General features: G+C 42.7%; 1 non-coding gene across 1 annotated transcript; it reads right to left on the bottom strand.

Moving 5' to 3' along the window:
- Positions 1 to 388: 388 nt before the first annotated feature.
- Trnat-ugu lies at positions 389 to 463 on the bottom strand. The gene has a single exon. It is a non-coding gene; the product is annotated as a tRNA-Thr (tRNA).
- Between the last annotated feature and the right edge of the window lie 6,963 nt (positions 464 to 7,426).

The raw sequence follows: 7,426 nt of genomic DNA, 5'->3' as shown, positions 1-7,426 counted from the left end.
GTGACTTCGAAAGTGGACTGGTCTTTGGAAGGAGCCGGAGCAACAAATTCATGTGCGATATTTCAACCTTCCTAACTTTATACTGCAGCTATGTTTGTAGAGCTATCCAAGCAGACTGTTGGTGGCGTGACTGTGAACCAGGACCACGAATTAGCAACACAATGCACAAATCACGTACTGATGGACAGGGATCGTCGAGTACTGCCGAGGGTGTTTGGTCACGAATCCCATGAAATGAGCAGAAGGAATGTCTCGTAAGTACTACCAATGGCCCGGCTAGCACAATGACTGTGCGTAGGGAGCTAAAATGAATGAAATGATAATTAAATAGACACCCTAGCTGCAAGCAGGCGTTGATACACTTCATTGGGGACATGTTGAAAATGTGTGCCCCGACCGGGACTCGAACCCGGGATCTCCTGCTTACATGGCAGACGCTCTATCCATCTGAGCCACCGCGGGCACAGAGAAGAGTACGTCTGCAGGGACTTATCCCTTGCACGCTCCCAGTGAGATCCACATTCCCAACATGTCCACAACACTACATTCGTAGTGCGCCTAATAGATGTTTGCCCATCATACTCATTACTCGTGACAGATTAATCTACCAAGTCCCGTACGAGTTCGGGCATAGCGTGTGCGTTCGCACAAGAAGGTCAAAGGCCGGGAATCCATATTTTTAACTATATATGACGGTAGTATCTGTTCCCGAAACAACAGTTACCGTGGATGACCATGCAGCTTTGCTAGAAATGAAATGATAATTAAATAGACACCCTAGCTGCAAGCAGGCGTTGATACACTTCATTGAGGACATGTTGAAAATGTCCCCAATGAAGTGTATCAACATGGTGAAAATGTCCCCAATGAAGTGTATCAGCGCCTGCTTGCAGCTAGGGTGTCTATTTAATTATCATTTCAGTTCTAGCAAAGCTGCATGGTCATCCACGGTAACTGTTCTTTCGGGAACAGATACTACCGTCATATATAGTTTAAAATGAACGAGGTAAAAAGACAGAGGAGCTCGTCTTAGGCCACTGATTTCTGTTGCCAGCGCTAACCCAATGGATGGGTTTGGGTTTGACGAATGCGCTGAGAATGTTACCTGACATGATGTGTAGTGCCAAGAGGAAAATTGGAGGGGATAGTGGTACAGTATGGGGACGTTTTTCGTCGCTTCGGTGTGAGCCCCTTATTGCTCTTGGGAGAATACTAAGTGCTGAAGGACGTGAACATACTTTACAGCGTTGTGTACTGTGTACAGTAAAGGAACAGTTCGGAGATGATTGTATTTGTATTGGTGTGACAAGGCATCTTGTCATACAGCAGCAACGAGAGGCAATGATTTGTGAGCAGTTCGTGGCTCGTGTTTGTGCCATCTCTTATTGAACATCCTGTTTTCGCCGTACTGCCCCCTCGTTATGTTAGTTTCAATTACTTGTGTCACTGAGCAGCTGCGTTACTTGTCCGTGAGCGGAAGCAGCAGAGCTTATCGATATAAGCCCTGCCGCATTATCTTTGCCGGAGTGCTGTTACTTCCCGGTCGTCGTGTGTCGACCAGTCAGTTGGAACGTGTCAGCAGTTAGTTCGGACCTTGGCACGCGGCACAAGTTGAGTCGGGCAGCAGTGATGTCCGGACCGCCATGACTCGCCCGACGGTTGCCGACACACGTGATTGGAGTGGCGACGACTTTGGTTGGTCGTCGGTCGGTCGTCTTGTCGGACGACGTGTATTTGGCCGGCGATCGCTTATGGGTTGGCTGTGTGTGCCGACTCGTGATTCGTCCCTGTTATTGTACAGTAACTGCCGTTAGCATTGTCTGGTTGTTCGTGCAAGTGTTCGTGAAACTGTGTGTAGTATGTGATTTTGACTGACAAGTTATTTTAAATGTTTCCGACGTACTGGCTCTGAGCAGTCGGTCATTTGGTGTGTATCAGCCAGGAAATCTCCGCGCGGACAAGTGGGCCGGGCCCGCTGGCGGTCTCTACGCAGTGTCGGAGTGTGTGGGAGCTGTTCCGATTGCTACGAGGTTCGTGGTTCACCGACCCAGGACATCAAAGTTGAGTGGTGATCTAATTACCGAAGTTAGTCTGTTCACATTGTGCCGCTAGTTTTCATGGTGGGCTGTTGAGGGTATTCCCGTGAGCAACAGACAAAGTTTGGCCACCATCTGGTGGAGTTTAAGTGTATTTTGGTTATTTGAAGTCCAAGTGCACCAGCGGAATTTTCTGCCTTGTGGCCGTTAGCGTTCCGGTTACCTGCCCTGGCCGCTGATGTAAAATTAAGTCTGTGTCCTTTCTTCACCGTGTAGTCGCTAACCAACACGTGTGTGTAGTTTTTACAGCTTATGCATGCTTGGTTGCGGGCGGCTACGCCTTTTACGTATTGGCTTTGGAGTTCCTTATGTACTGGTCGGGTGGAAAGCAAGTCGTCTTGTCGGTGGGTCCGTTGACTGTCTCTTGGTTGGGTTGCCGCCGGATCGAATGTAGTTGGGCCGACTACCTGTCACCCCTAAGCGAACGTTAATGTTTCAAGTGCAGACCGGCCCCCGGAAACTTCTGAGCGCCGCTGGCTGTACTGTCTTTTCTTATTGGTGATTGATTGTGTACTTAAATGGCTCATAGCCGATGGTTTGAATTTGTATGCTTTTAGTTGGGTTTTAAATAAAGGGCCTTCAGCCACTTTAAAATTGAAAGTTCCTTACTCGTCACGTCTTGCATTGTTTGGGCCTTCAGCCTCATTTGAAATATTTTTTTTGGATAAAGCTTTGGGCCTTCTGCCTTTTGAAAATTTATTGTGGTTGTATATTTCAATCATGGGCCTTCTGCAGTCTTAAAATTTACATTCTTTACTTGTTAAATCTTAGATTGTTTAGGCCTTCAGCCTCACTTGAAATATTATTTAAAGATAAAATCTTGCGCTTTCGGCCTTGTAAAAATTTATTGTACTTGTGTTTAAAATCATGGGCCTTCAGCCGTTCTAAAAATTAAAGAGGTTGTGCCCTGAAGCCATAAGATTGTGTGACATATTCAGTCGATAGTTAAGCTCGAAAATTGGCGCTGTAATGTTTGGGCAACTAAATAAAGTTATATGTGTCCGAGTGTAACTGACAGCCGTTCACTTTTGGCCCCTTTCCACAATTCCAACTACCTGTTCTGTCCTGCACATTTAACCAACGCGTTTCAGTTGGTGAACTATAACATTCCCGAAATGGCCTGGCATGTCCAGAATTCCAACGTGAACCCATTGATACACCTTTAGGATGAAAGTCGACTTCGCTCCAGGCCCCAGCACCAAACATCACTTCTCTGGTTTAGGCTGTTGAAGTAGAATGGCCTGCCATTTCTTTGCACACATTCAGAAACACGTTGAAAGCACCCCCATCAGAGTTCAAACTGTCATAAAGGCGAAGACCGTAAGCACAACGTACTGATGTCCTAAATAGGCATTCGGATATTTATTATGAGAGAGCGTATCTGTGCCACCAGTGTTGTAATTGGTCCAATATGATTATCGCTGTACGCATGCGTAGTTGGCTCGCACAACCTGTATATAAGGTGTACACGAGCGGTTTAAAGTCGGTCTTAGCAACTCGCTTCGAAAATGACCGGACAGTTTCCAGTCAAAAAATTTGCAGGAGACAAATCTTGGCTATGACTCAGTTCCCGCATTGTTCTGAATCAATTAATACGTCGTGAAAACATGAGATTGTCATAGATAGTTGTCTTGGACCCTGTTCAATAGGCATTTTTTTTAGCAGCAATTAGCTCAGTAGACGGAGGCGAGCTTAACCCTAGCACAATTACAACAAATTTGTAGCAATTTTTTTTTAAGGAAACACCGAAATAAACGAAAACTGTACAACACGTGTAACACAAACGTTGGGAGTATGGATAGGAAGATGTTAAATTAAACGCAATTCCTGTCAAAATAGTAGAACGCGAAGCCATCAACCAGCACTGTAGAAGAATTCTATGGAAAGACGTAAGACTCCTTGCAAAACCAAGAGAAACTCTGGTCATATGAAAAGGCTTGCAGTGGCACTGGAGCTGGTGTTACGACACTCTTGGACACCACTGGAACTGCAACTGAGAACAGCAAAGCTAAGACATAAATACAGAACTCAGTACAAAAACGTTCCTTTAAAATGGTATCTCCATGCGCACTGCCCGACTTTAATTTTCACAACAGTGCAAAGTTTATTGATACAAGCATTAGTGTCACTGATGCTGAGAAAAAGGAGGAATCGCAGAAACTATACAAAGCTCTAGGCTGGATAAAATCCCTATCAGATTCTACATCGATGTAGCCCCTCTGTCAAGCATAATATAGTACAGCCATCGAACGACAAATTGTGCCAAGTAGTTGGGAGAAAATACAGCTTGTAAGTAGCCTGTTTGTATGTTGGCAGCGCTATAGACTGTGTTAACGATGACAGCACCCTGCGCCCTCGGCAAGATATTCTGTGGTTTGACGGATTAGCAGTTAGCGAGTGTATAGGGAAGTATAAGGACATGATATTCTTAGTGGAGACTTTGTCTTGGTAAGATATGCCTTGTAAATACATTGTTCGCTCTTCAACAAAATTTTTCTTTTCCCTAACCATACGCCTGCTAGTAGTGAGAATCTTTTTAATTAGCTGGTCGTTGTTGGTATTTGCTGTAGTTTCTATAATTCGTGTTATGAAGATTTTCTGTGAGGTAAGCGACTTATGAAAAAGAATGGTGTTTCCACTATCGGGATTCGCTATTGAAATGAGTTTAGGCAATCAACAGAGTTGGAGGTAGTTTCAAGCTGACGCCTGTCTACAAGAGAGGTTGCAGAAGTGACCACAAGCTTACAGCTCATCCACCAATTTTGTCATCATAAATATATCCTGAGCTCAAACGTAATGAGGTATCACCAACACCAAAACCTCCTCCACAACAACCACAAGGGTCCCGAAAACGCATGTCATACGATACGCTATATGAGCATGTTGAGCAGTTTTGAGAATATCGAACTGCATTTATGACATCAAAATTTAGACAGGAATCGCTTTAATCAGCTCTATGCCTTGTGTACTGATTGTGCATAACGTTCAAAATAACACAACTAGCTGAGGCCTTTCCATTATTGATTTACTTGAACACAGTGACTGTGTATTAACTGAGTATAGATGTGGATACCTCTGGCCAGTTACTTATGAAGTATTTATTTCAATAACTAGTAGTTTGGGTATTCTTGCAATCATCTATAACCCGTTCTGGTGTTAGAGTACCCTGATGAAGATGCCGTTTTGAAAAGGACAATGCGGAATGTCACCGATCTTTGGTTGCAAGAAGCGACTTCGTGAACACTCCAGAAAATTCGCGGTCATAGCTTGGCCTCCCATATCACCCGATCCCAACCGAATTTGTAGAATGTCATCGATACTTGGATACGTACTGTGAACCAAACACCAACTGCAAGAGAACATAATTATGGGTAGTACTGCAAGGTCCGTGGATAAGTTTCTCTATAGAACGATTCCTACACCTTATGGGGTCTACGCCTCAACGCGATACTGTACTTCTGAGGGCTTAACGGTCCACTATGAACAATATGTCGAGTACCTCCACGTGTTTTTGGCCACACGTTGTACAACAACACGTGTTACAAAGCCAAAACGGTAATCTATATTTCATTGTATGTCCTTGGTATTGCGCATTAGGCCTTCTATATTTTGCATCTCATGATAAATGTACGAACAGACTACTTGTAGGTGTCGGTCTCATTTCACAAAGGCAAAATTCTAAGACAACGAGGCCAGTTTATCTTAAAATTACATCAATAACCTTTGTATTAATGTACTACAGGAGGCTGACATCGCCGTACTACACTGCTCTAAGCTACAGAGGTTAACTTTACTGGCGCTGTGGGGCGTATTGCCTATGCGTCGGGGAGTACTGGCGTGGAAGTCCACGGCCGGCATTAAATATTCTCACCACACCAGTTAATGCACGAACTTGAAGCGCTCCGGGGCAGTTTCGCTAAACTGTAATGTTGTGAAGTAACGCTGGAGGCTTTTCGGAGCCGTGTTCACTAACGCAACTGTAGCATGATCTCGATCTATCTAAGGACAGAGTAGAACATTGTCAATGCCAGCCTCAGATGAGTAACTCTCCTAATTAATGTCGGGATATCTGAGATGGATATTTCTTTGAGTGTCAAGGTGAAAGTTATAAACCACTAGCTGGTTACCCGTCCTCCATATTGGATGAAATGTGAGAAGTACAGCACAGTGCCTCACAGTGTTAAACAATAATCATTGTTCTCTTGAGATTCTTTACTGTACTTACCGGCAGTTAACAGTACTGCCAGATAAAAGGAACACTTACACATCGGCAGAAGTATTTACATCTTAAAGTTTAACTGAATTTCTAACAACACGAGAAATATAATGAACTGCTTTTTTAACTAATTATCCAAGATGTGATATTTGGGGAGATATAAGAATAATATTTGTCTCGAAAACAGAGTTTTTCATGATCAAACTATTGAGCGTACAGAAATAATGCGTTATAAAATTTAGTAGTAAGAAATATATGATAAAAACGTATGTTAACTATTTTAAAGCGGATGAGTTCAAATAGGAATGACTTGAGAAACAGGTTCTTACAGTTTTCGGAAATAATGCATAGGAACATCTTTGCTGATAATTACTGTTGATTACTTGAGAATATGGTAGAAATCTCAAAAACGTCGACATCTAAAATAATTTTTGTTTCGATTTCCCACCAAAGTAATAAATATATTGAAATGCCGCCATTCCAGAGATACCCGTAGATGAAGCGTACTTCACACGTCAGTCGTGGAAACTTCGACTACCTGCAAACATAACAGTGGAGATCTAAATATGATTCTCTCATACTGTATAACAAAAATTGCCTTTTACCACAGTTCCATCTGAAAATAACTGTAGGCAGAGTGTTCTATCACAGTTCAAACACAATTTGTAATCTATATTATTGTCTCATTTCTTCGTCAGATCCCTGAAACATCATCCGAGTTAATTCGACTATATTTCAATACTTTTTTATAGTTTTGTTGATGTTCATCTTATAACCTCTTTTCAGTTTTGCTTTTGTTTCCTTCACAATTTGCTTAAGTTACGGATTGCATAACATTAGGGGAAGGCTACGATGGAGTCTCACTTCTTTGTCAACTTATGTTTCCCTTTCGTATCAGCTCTTATACTGGGGTCTGCTTTTTGTGCAGTTAGTAGTTAACTCACCGCTACAAGTACGTTTTCCTTCCTGCCTTCAAAGCTTCAGATAATGTATTGCAATCAAAAATGTAGAAACTTTCCTCTACAGCTACAGATTTTGCTATCCAAGGCTTAAATTTATGAAACCTATTAACTTAGAAGAAGGAATACTTTAATCTCTACAGAAATTTTCGTAA

Source organism: Schistocerca americana, chromosome 5 (genome assembly GCF_021461395.2).
Source record: "Schistocerca americana isolate TAMUIC-IGC-003095 chromosome 5, iqSchAmer2.1, whole genome shotgun sequence".
NCBI lineage: Eukaryota > Metazoa > Arthropoda > Insecta > Orthoptera > Acrididae > Schistocerca > Schistocerca americana.
Note: the sequence above shows the minus strand (reverse complement) of the source record. Positions and strands in the feature narration are given on the sequence as shown.